This window comes from Sciurus carolinensis, chromosome 17 (assembly GCF_902686445.1).
Source record: "Sciurus carolinensis chromosome 17, mSciCar1.2, whole genome shotgun sequence".
In the NCBI taxonomy this organism is placed as follows: domain Eukaryota; kingdom Metazoa; phylum Chordata; class Mammalia; order Rodentia; family Sciuridae; genus Sciurus; species Sciurus carolinensis.
This window is the reverse complement of record NC_062229.1, coordinates 41,558,181-41,569,896: the sequence shown is the minus strand read 5'-3', so window position 1 is coordinate 41,569,896 and position 11,716 is coordinate 41,558,181. Positions and strand designations below refer to the sequence as shown.

General features: G+C 35.3%; 1 non-coding gene across 1 annotated transcript; it reads left to right on the top strand.

The window, feature by feature from the left end:
* The first annotated feature begins 2,533 nt into the window (after positions 1-2,533).
* On the top strand, positions 2,534-2,640 carry LOC124969625 (U6 spliceosomal RNA). Its single transcript, XR_007105999.1, has one exon. It is a non-coding gene; the product is annotated as a U6 spliceosomal RNA (small nuclear RNA).
* The last annotated feature ends 9,076 nt before the right edge of the window (positions 2,641-11,716 follow it).

Here is an 11,716-nt window from a genome sequence, read left to right as displayed (position 1 = left end):
ATTGCACAAACAGGTATACAAAGTGGATATATAAGGTTATATAAGAGCATCAATTCAAGTCCAGTGGTCTGGAGGATAAGGGAAGATGTCCTTAACACCCATGAGGCTTTTGGAGTGGGAGCAGCTATTTCAGGAAGAAGGAGCAGTGTGTGTGCAGTCCTCATGCTGGAAGCATGACTTGTCTGAGTTACCCAAAATGGCAAAGCAGGGAGTTCAAGGGGCAGAAAGTAAGATATGAGACTAAAATGACAGGCAGGGACAGGTTATGAAGGGTATGACAGGGTATAAAGGCGATGAATCTTTAGAAGAGCCTCTATGTAAACATTCAGGAGAATAGTTTCATTTTGATGAAGAGCTAGGTAGGCAAATTTTTAACTCAAGTGTTTTTCAAAAATTCAGACTTACTCTCTTGAAGGAGTAATAAAATACATGATTTGTGTGTTATTGCATATGACCAAAGAAATGCCACTAATATTCACACCAGGGAAAAGGGAGCAAGTTTTCCTTTTAGTGTGGTGGTATATCATTTCTGGATATAAAGCTAATTATTTATTAAATTCAGTCTGTTATTATCAGTCAAAATATTGCCACTTGTAAATAATCATCTTGGTTTGCAGGTGGAGCAACACTGGACAGTACAATTTTTTAGATATCTTTGTCAAAATATCTCTGATAAAGGTAGTTTGGCAGGTTGAAATATTGTTTTTTGGAATAGAAATGTAAACAAGCAGAGCAAATAAATAATTTCTTTTTTTTTTTCCCTTTCTGTGTCTATTAGCGGCTAATAATGCTTAAAATACCCGCACATTTATATTCTAGTAGAAGGGATTTGAAAATGTCTTGGTCTCCATAAGAAGAGAAATTGCATAAATAGATCACTCATTTGTAGAAGGGGTGATTGCTAAGACATGTCTGTGATGGTTTTTGTGCCTATCAGTAGCCTTAGACAAGGTTGTGTGTGTGTATGTGTGTGTGTATGTATGTACATATGTCAACTTAAATGTGACTCATAATATTACATAATTACATGACAATTTTTCCTTATAGATTTTGACAAGTTTATTTTCCTTTTAAGGTTAAGTCAAAATTTATCCATCTTCTACCCCATTAGGAAAGTTCAGGAGAAACTTCGCTCTAATTCATCTCCACCACCAATGTCAAACTTGGAAGAATAACTTCATCAATGGCAGTGAGTGAAATATGGAATCTTGCACTTTTTGGGAAACCATTGCTCATTACTCTCTAAGGGGAGATGAACTGAGTGTTGCATGAACATCCCTCACTGACGTTCTGTGACTGGGAGGGACTTCCTTTGTGGCAGACTATATTCTACTGGTTTTCGTTCTTATTCTATATAGACTTTTCTGCATTTCTGGATTGGTGTTTTCCTGTTTATCTTTTTTGGGTCATATATCTCTGTTTTAGTTATCTTTGCATCACTGTGACCAAAAGGCCTGGCAAGAACAATATATAGGAGGAAAAGTTTATTTTGGTCATAATTTCAGAGGTCCATGGATGACTGACTCCATAGCTCTGGGCTCAGAGTGAGGCACAATATCATGGCAGAAGGACATGGTGGAAAAAAGCTGCTCAGGACACGGCAACCAGGAAGGGGAGAAAGAGAAAGTGAGAGGGAGCTCTCTTCTCACCAAGGACAAAATATAAACCCCAAAGCATACCCTCAGTGACCTACCTCCTTTGGCAATACCATACCTACCTACATTACAACCCATTTAATCCATATCAGTGGATTAATCTGCTGATTAGATTTTATCTCTCATATTCTAATCGTATCACCTCTAAACACTCTTGCATTGTCTCACACATTAACTTTTGGGGGACACCTCATATCTAAACTATAACAGTATTCTCCAGGAGGTACTTGGAACACTGGCTGAAATGATAAAGGGGATCCCCAGTTTCAAAAAAAAACATAGAAAATGTAGAAGAATGAGTTCCATTTAACCTGTGTCACTCAATCCACAAACTGGCCCAGCTCAGGACAAAGAGGAATCCCCTTGACTACAAGTTTCCCTATGGGAGAGAAGGAGAGCAGAGAATCCAGGACCTTTTGCCACTAATGTTTCCAGCAATCATTACTGCTGCCATGGATCCCATGGCCTTTGCCACCCAGGAGCCCTATTGTCTTTGCTCACCCCAGTTGTTAGAGCCACCTAAAGTCCATGCTGCTGTGTTGTCCTGGTGCTGGAACTCCACTGTATTGTCCCCAGTCAACAATGAAGTTCCCTCCTCAGCAACTGGAACATTACAGAAGTCCTAGAAGAGAAAGAGAAAGAGTCGAAATGCTTACTTAAAAAAATAATACCTGAAAATTGAACACCCAGATTCAAGAAGCTCAAATAATCACAAATAGGTTGAATGTAAAGAGGTTTTCACTAAGACACTTTATAATTAAATTGTCAGAAGTCAAAGATAATGAGAAAATTTTGAAAGCTGTAAGAGATGAGTGACCCATAATATACTAGGGAATCTTCATGAGATGATCAGCAGAGTTCTTATAAGAAGGCTTGCAGTGCTCACTTCGGCAGCACATATACTAAAATTGGAACGATACAGAGAAGATTAGTATGGCCCCTGCACAAGGATGACATGCAAATTCATGAAGCGTTCCATGTTTTTAATCTGCAATATCTCAGAGGTTCACTACTGAAGGGAAAGATCCCTGAGTCATATGAGAAAACAAGGGAAGAAAATGTCCAAAACAAACCTACATGCTACATCAATAAAATCCAATGACAGTATGACAGAAGAAATGTCAGAAAGGGAGTTCAGAATGTACATAATTAAAATGATCAGAGAAGCAAATGATGAGATAAAAGAGCAAATGCAGGCTTTGAATGATGACACCAATCAACAGTTAAAAGAGCAAATGTGGGAAGCAAAAGATTATTTCAATAAACAGTTAGAGATAAAAAAAAAAAAGAACCAAACAAACAGAAATCCTTGAGATGAAGGAAACAATAAAACAAATTAAAAACTCCATAGAAAGTATAAACAATAGACTAGAACACACCGGGAAGACAGAAACTCAGACATTGAGGCCAAAATATTTAATCTTTAAAACAAAGTTGACCAAACAGAGAAGATGGTAAGAAATCATGAACAAAATCTACAAGAATTATGGGATATCATGAAAAGGCCAAATTTAAGAATTATTGAGATTGAGGAAGGCATAGAGATACAAACCAAAGGAATGAACAATCTATTCAATGAAATAATATCAGAAAATTTCCCAAATCTGAAGAATGAAATGGAAAATCAAGCACAAGAGGCTTAGAGGACCCCAAATATACAAAATTAAAACAGACCCACACCAAGACACTTTATAATGAAAATACCTAACATACAAAATAAAGACAATTTAAAAAGCTGCGAGAGAAAAGAATCAAATTACATTCAGGGGGAAACCAATACAGATATCAGCAAATTTTTCAATCCAGACCCTAAAAGCTAGAAGGGCCTGGAACATAATTTTTCAAACTCTGAAAGCAAATGGATGCCAACCAAGAATCTTATACCCAACAAAACTAACCTTCAGATTTGACGACGAAATAAAATCCTTTCATGATAAACAAAAGCTAAAAGAATTTACAAAAAGAAAGCTGCCACTACATTACATTGTCAGCAAAATATTCCATGAGGAAGAGATGAGAAACAATGATGTAAATCAGCAAAGGGAGGAACTACCCCTAAAGGAATTTCCAAATAAAGGAGAAACCAAGTTGTGTCAAAAAACAAAAATGAGCCAAATGACCGGGAATACAAATCATATCTCAATAATAACCCTGAAAGTTATTGACCTGAACTCATCAATCAGAGGACATAGACTGGCAGATTGGATTAAAAAGAAAGATCCAACAATTTGCTGCCTGCAAGAGACTAATCTCATAGAAAGAGATACCCACAGACTAAAGGTGAAAGGATGGGAAAAAAACATACTATGCACATGGACTCAGCAAAAAATGCCAGAGTATCCATTCTTATATCAAATAATGTGAACTTTAAGCCAAAGTTAGTCAGAAGGGATTAAGAAGGACATTTCATACTGCTTAAGGGAAGCATAAATCAGCAAGACATAACAATCATAAATATCTATGCTCCAAACAGTGACTCATCCATGTATGTCAAGCAAATCCTTCTCAATTCCACCAACCAAATAGACCACAACACTGTAATACTAGGTGAATTTAACACACCTCTCTCACCAATGGACAGGTCTTCCAAACAAAAATTGAACAAACAAACCATAGATCTCAATAACACAATCAATAATTTAGACTTAACAGACATATATAGAATATACAATCCAACAAAGAGCAAATACACTTTCTTATCAGCAGCATATGGATCCTTCTCTAAAGTAGACCATATATTATGTCACAAAGCTACTGTTAGCAAATACAAGAAGATAGAGATACTACCTTGTATTCTATCAGATCACAATGAATTGAAATTAGAAATAAATGACAGAGTAAAAAACAGAAACTTCTCCAACACCTGGAGATTAAATAATACGCTATTGTATGATGAATGGATAAGAGAAGACATCAGGAGTGAAATAAAAAAATTCTTAGAAGTAAAAGAGAACCAAGATACATTATATCAAAATCAGGACACTATGAAAGCAGTGCTTAGAGGAAAATTTATTTCATGGAGCTCATTCAATAAAAGAAGAAAAAAAATCAACAAATAAACGACCTAACACTACAGCTCAAAGCCCTAGAAAAAGAAGAACAGAGCAACACCAAAAGTAGTAGAAGACAGGAAATAGTTAAAATCAGAGCTGAAATCAATGAAACTGAAACAAAAGAAACAATCGAAAAAATTGACAAAATAAAAAGTTGGTTCTTTGAAAAAATAAACAAAATCAATAAATCCTTAGCCCCTAACAAAGAGAAGGAGAGAGAAAACTCAAATTACTAAAATTCGGAATGAACAAGGAAATATCATGACAGACACGATTGAAATACAAAACATAATTAGAAGCTATTTTGAAAAATCTCTACTCCAACAAAATAGAAAATCTTGAAGACATCAACATGTTTCTAGAGACATATGAATTACCTAAACTGAACCAGGAGAACATACACAATTTAAATAGATCAGTTTCAAGTAATGAAATAGAAGAAGTGATCAAAAGCCTACCAACAAAGAAAAGTCCAGGACCAGATGGGTTCTCAGCCAAGTGCTACAAAACCTTTAAAGAAGAGCTCATTCCAATACTCCTCAAAGTATTCCATGAAATAGAAGAGTAGGGAACCCTTCCAAACTCATTCTATGAAGCCAATATCACCCTGATACCTAAACCAGACAGAGACACATCGAGGAAAGAAAATTTCAGACCAATATTCTTAATGAACATCGACGCAAAAATTCTCAACAAAATTTTAGCAAATCATATACAAAAATATATTTAAAAGATAGTGCACCACGATCAAGTGGGTTTTATCCCAGGGATGCAAGCTTGGTTCAACATCTGGAAATCAATAAATATCATTCACTATATAAACAGACTTAAGTCAAGAATCACATGAATATTTTTATAGATGCAGAAAAAGCATTTGATAAAATACAGCACCCCTTCATGCTCTAAACACTAGAAAAAATAGGGATAGTGGGAACATTTCTTAACATTGTAAAAGCTATCTATGCTAAGCCCATGGTCAATATCATTCTAAATGGTGAAAAAACTGAAAGCATTCCCCCTAAAAACTGGAACAAGGCAGGGATGCCCTCTTTTACCACTTCTATTCAACATTGTCCTTGAAACTCTAGCCAGAGCAATTAGACAGACCAAAGAAATTAAAGGGATATGAACAGGAAAACAAGAACTCAAACTATCTCTATTTGCTGATGACATGATTATATATTTAGAGGAACCAGAAAATTCCACCAGAAAACTTTTGGAACTCATAAGTGAATTCAGTAAAGTAGCAGGATATAAGACCAATGCTCATAAATCTAATGCATTTTTATACATAAGTGATGAATCCTCAGAAAGAGTAGTTAGGAAAACTACCCCATTCACAATAGCCTCAAAAAAAAAAAAATAAAATACTTGGAAATCAATCTAACAAAAGAGGTGAAAGTCCTTTACAATGAGAACTACAGAACACTAAAGAAAGAAATTAATGAAAACCTTAGAAAATGGAAAGATCTCCCATATTCTTGGTAGGCAGAATTAATATTGTCAAAATGGCCTAATACCAAAAGTGCTATACAGATTCAATGCAATTCCAATTAAAATCCCAATAATGTACCTCACAGAAATAGAGCAAGCAATCATGAAATTCATCTTGAAGAATCAGAAACCCAGAATAGCTAAGCAATCCTTAGCAGGAAGAGTGAAGCAAGGGGTATCTCAATATCAGAACTTCAACTCTACTACAAAGCAATAGTAACAAAAACGGCATGGTATTGGCACCAAAATAGACAGGTGGATCAATGGTACAGAATAGAGGACATGGACACAAACCCAAATAAATACAATTTTCTCATACTAGACAAAGGTGCCAAAAACGTGCAATGGAGAAAAGATAGCCTCTTCAACAAATGGTGCTGGGAAAACTGGAAATCCATATGCAACAGAATGAAACTAAACCCCTATCTCTCACCCTGCACAAAACTCAACTCGAAATGGATCAAGGACCTTGGAATCAGACCAGAGACCCTACATATTATAGAAGAATAAGTAGGTCCAAATCTTCAACATGTCGACTTAGGATCAGACTTCCTTAACAGGACTCTCATAGCACAAGAAATAAATGCAAGAATCAACAATTGGGATAGATTCAAACTTAAAAGCTTTCTCTCATTAAAGGAAACTATCAGCAATGTGAAGAGAGAGCCTACAGAGTGGGAGAAAATTTTCACCACTCATACTTCAGATAGAGCACTAATTTCCAGAATATATAAAGAACTCAAAAAACTCTACACCAAGAATACAAATAACCCAATCAACAAATGGGCTAAGGATATGAACAGACACTTCACCGAAGAAGATCTACAAGCAATCAACAGATATATGAAAAAGTGTTCAACATCTTTAGTAATAAGAGAAATGCAAATCAAAACTACACTAAGATTCCATCTCACCCCAATTAGAATGGCGATAATCAAGAATACAAGCAACAATAGGTGTTGGCGAGGATGTGGTGAAAAAGGAACACTCATCCATTGCTGGTGGGGTTGCAAATTAGTGCAGCCACTCTGGAAAGCACTGTAGAGATTCCTTAGAAAACTCGGAATGGAACCACCATTTGACCCAGCTCTCCCACTCCTTGGCCTATACCCAAAGGACTTAAAATCAGTATACTACTGTGATGCAGCCACATCAATGTTCATAGCTGCTCAATTCACCATAACCGGATTGTGGAACCAACCTAGATGCTCCTCAATTGATGAATGAATAAAGAAACTGTGGTATAGGGCTGGGGAGATAGCTCAGTTGGTAAAGAGCTTGCCTTGCAAGCACAAGGTCCTGGGTTTGATCCCCAGCACCACAAAAAAAAAAAAAAAAAAAAAAGAAAGAAACTGTGATATTATATATATATATATATATATATATATATACACACACACACACACACACACAATGGAATATTACTCAGTCATAAAAATAATAAAATTATGGCATTTGCAAGCAGATGGATGAAGTTGAAGAATATCATGCTAAGTGAGATAAGCCAATCTCAAAAAACCACAGGATGAATGATCTCACTGATAAGGGGATGATGATACATAATGGGAGGTGGGAGGGAGGCAAGAATGGAGGAAGGGGGGACTGTATAGTGGGAAGAGAGTGGTGGAAAGGGTGCGGGGCGGGGGAGAAAAAATAACAGAATAAATCAAACACCATTACCCTATGTAAATGTATGATTATGCAAATGGTATGCCTCTACTTCATGTGCAACCAGAGAAACAAGTTGTACCCCATTTGTTTACAATTTAAAATAAAGTGTTTGCAGATCAGGGGTGATGTATTTGAAATACCGAAATGAATATTGCAATCAAGAATACCATACATGGCAAAACTATCCTTTAAACAACAAAGGAGAGATAAATCTTTCCTGGACAAACAAAAACTGAGGGAGTTTCTTTCTACCTGTTGTACTGCATCACAAGTAATACTTAAAGAAGTTCTTCAAATAGAAATTAAAACTTCAATAGCAACAGGAAAGCATAAACCCCACTGGTAAATTTATAGACAATTATGTAACTATGCAACACTATAATGAGGTATAAATTACTTTTAGAAATAATATAAACTAAAAGACAAAAGTGTTAAGAATAACTGTAACTATAAAAATTAGTTAATTGATACACCATATAAAAAGAAGGAAACTCTGACTTTAAGAACACAAAGTATGTGTGAGGGGAGTAATAATGTAGTTTTGTATGTGATTGATGTTGTTATCAACCTAATAGATAGTCATAACTTCAAGATGTTTCATGCAAGCCTCATGGTAATCAAAAGGAAAAAAATGTCTATTGTACATACCCTAAGATAAAGAGAAAAGCATCAAAGCAAGTAATTACAGAAAATCACTAAGTAGCAAAAAAAGCAAGAGAGGAAGAACAAAGACAGCAAGAACAAAGCAATGGCAAGATAGAAAACAAGAAGGCATAGTAAGTTCTTAGCTATCAATACTTACTTTAAATAGAACTCAATTGAACTTTCCAATCAAAAGACATGGGAAATCTGCATGGATTGAAAAAGAAGTTCCAGTGATAGTCGTCTGTTAGGTAGTTTTAAAGGTGTATACATATGGTGAAAGTGAAGGAAAGGAAGGGGTATTCCATGAAAATGGCAATCAAAAGAAAGCAGGAGTGGCTATCTTTATATCAGACAAAATAGACCTATCTGATAACCTTCACAAAGAACATCATTATATAAAGATGAAAGGGACAATCCAAGAAGAAGATATAACATAGTGAATAGAGTTATGATTTGCTTAACAATAGGGATATAGTCTGATAAATGTGTCACTAGGCAATTCTGTTGTGTGAACATCATAGAATGTACTTGTGTCATCTTATTGTACTCCTAAGCTATATGTTGTATAGTCTACTTCTCCTAGGTTGAAAACCTGTATAGCATGTTACTATAATAGATACTGTAGGTAATTGAAACACAATGATATTTGTACACTTAAATATAGAACATATACAATAAAAATATAACATAGCTGAGCAAGGTGGCACATGCCTGTAAGCCTAGCAGCTGAGGAAGCTAAGGCAGGAAGATTGTGAGTTCAAAGCCAACTTTAGCAAAAGCAAGGTGATGAGCAACTCAGTGAGACCCTGTCTCTAAATAAAATACAAAAATAGGGCTGGGGATGTGGCTCAGGGTGGAATGCCCCTGAGTCCAATCCCTAGTACCCCATCCTCAAAAAATATGACATAAAAGATAAAAATGTACACCCGTAAAGTGCACTTTTGAATAGAGTTTACAGGCCTAAATGTTGTTCTGGGTGAGCCAGTGAATGAGTGATGAGTGAGTATGAAGGTCTAGGACATTACCATACACTACTTTAGACTTTATAAGCTGAGTACACTTAAGCTACACTGAATTTAGAAAAAATTATATATTAAATATATATCATACATAATTGTATATGCTATATTTATATGACAGGTGGTGCAGTAGGTTTGTTTACACCAGCATTACCAGAAGCATTTGAGTAATGAATTGTGCTTTGATGTTATGATTATTATAATGTCACTGGGCAATAGGAGTTTTTCAGTTCCATTATGATCTTAGGAGACCACTATTGCATATGTGGCCCATTACTGACTCAAACTTCATTATGCAGGATAATATGAATGTGTGTGTGTGTGTGTGTGTGTGTATATATATATATATATATATATATATGCCCTTAATATCAAAGTGTTTAAATATATAATATTAACATGGACAGATCTGAGGGGAGAAATTGACAGCAATAAGATGATAGAAGGAGACTTCAATACTCCACTTTCAATCATAGATAGACTGTGCTGACAGAAAATCTATAAAGAAACTGCTGACATGGACAAAACTATAGACCAAGTGAACCTGACAGAAATACAGAACTTTCTACCCAACAGCAGAAGGAGTACACACTCTTCTGAAGTGCACAGGAACATTCTTAGATCATAAAACAAGCCTTAACACATTTGAGAAGACTGAAATCATACCAAGTGTCTTCTCTGATTATAGTGGAATAAAACCAGAAATCAGTAACTGTACAAAAATGGGAAAATACACAAAAACAGAAGATAAATACTCTTGAACAACCATCGGGGTTAAAGAGGAATTTCAAAAGGTATCTCAAGAATAATAAAAATGAAAATATTATGGAAGGCAGTAAAAGCAGTACTAAGAAGGATATTTAAAGTGATAAATGCCATATTTAAAAAGAAGAAATATTTCAAATACACAACTGAATTGACAAGAATTAGATAGCCTGAATAGACTAATAACAAACAAGGAGATTGAATCAATAATCAAAACCCTCCCAACAAACACAAGCCCAAGATCAGATGGCTTCATAGCTGAATTCTATAAAACATCCTAAGAAGAATTAGTAGCAACCATCCTTAAACTCTTCCAAAAAATAGACAAAGATGGAACACTTCTATGTTCATTTCATGAGGCCAACATCATCTTATTACCAAAGCCAGAAAAAGGAACCATACAAAGAGAAAACTATAGGCCAATAGTCCTGATGAAAATACGTGTAAAAGTCATCAATAAAATACTCATAAGCTGAATACAAGCAGTACGGGAAGAAGCTCATACACCGTGACCAAGTAGCATCTCTTCCAGAGTTGGAAGGATGCAAATAATTTGTTGATAAGCAAATCAGGCAATGTGATATGCCACCTTGACAGAACAAAAGATAAAAGCTACACAATCATCTTGGTAGATGTAGGAAAAGCATGTGACAAAATTCAACATTTGCTAAAACCTCTCAATAAAAGAGGTATGGAAATAACTTACCTGAACATAATAAATACCCACATATGAAAGTCTCACAAGTAACATTGTACTCAATGGCAAAAAAAAAAAAAAAAAAAATTCAAGAGTTTCTAGTAAGATATAGTAAAAGGCAAGGATACTCACTCTCGTCTCTTCCAATCAGCATAGTTCTGGAAGTTCTAGTCAGAGCAAATAAGACAAGAAAGAAAAGGAAAGGTAATCAAGTTAGGAAGAAAGAAGTTAAATGGTCTCTTTTTCAGATGAAAGATCATAACTGTAGAAGATCCTAAAGACGCAACGAAAATTGTTAGAAGTAACTAATTACTGAAGTTCCAGAATACAACAGGATACAAATCAACATGGAAAGGCAAGTTGCAGATAGATAATATTGCAGCACACACCTGTAATCCTAGCGGCTTGGGAGGCTGAGGCAGGAGGAAAGTTCAAAGTTCAGCTTCAGCTACTTACTTAGTCTGTCTCAAAATAAAAAGGGCTGGGGATGTGACTCAATGGGCACTCTGGGTTCAATCCCTGGTACTAAAAACAAAAAAACAAAAAAGGTGAATTGTATTTATATACACTAACGGTAAACTATTAGAAATAGAAATTAAGAAAATAATTCTATTCATAATAACATCAACAAGAAAAAAATGGTCAGGAATAAACTTGAAGTGGTAAAATACTTGAACACCTAAAATTAAAAAACAGATGAAGAAAATTAAAGACACT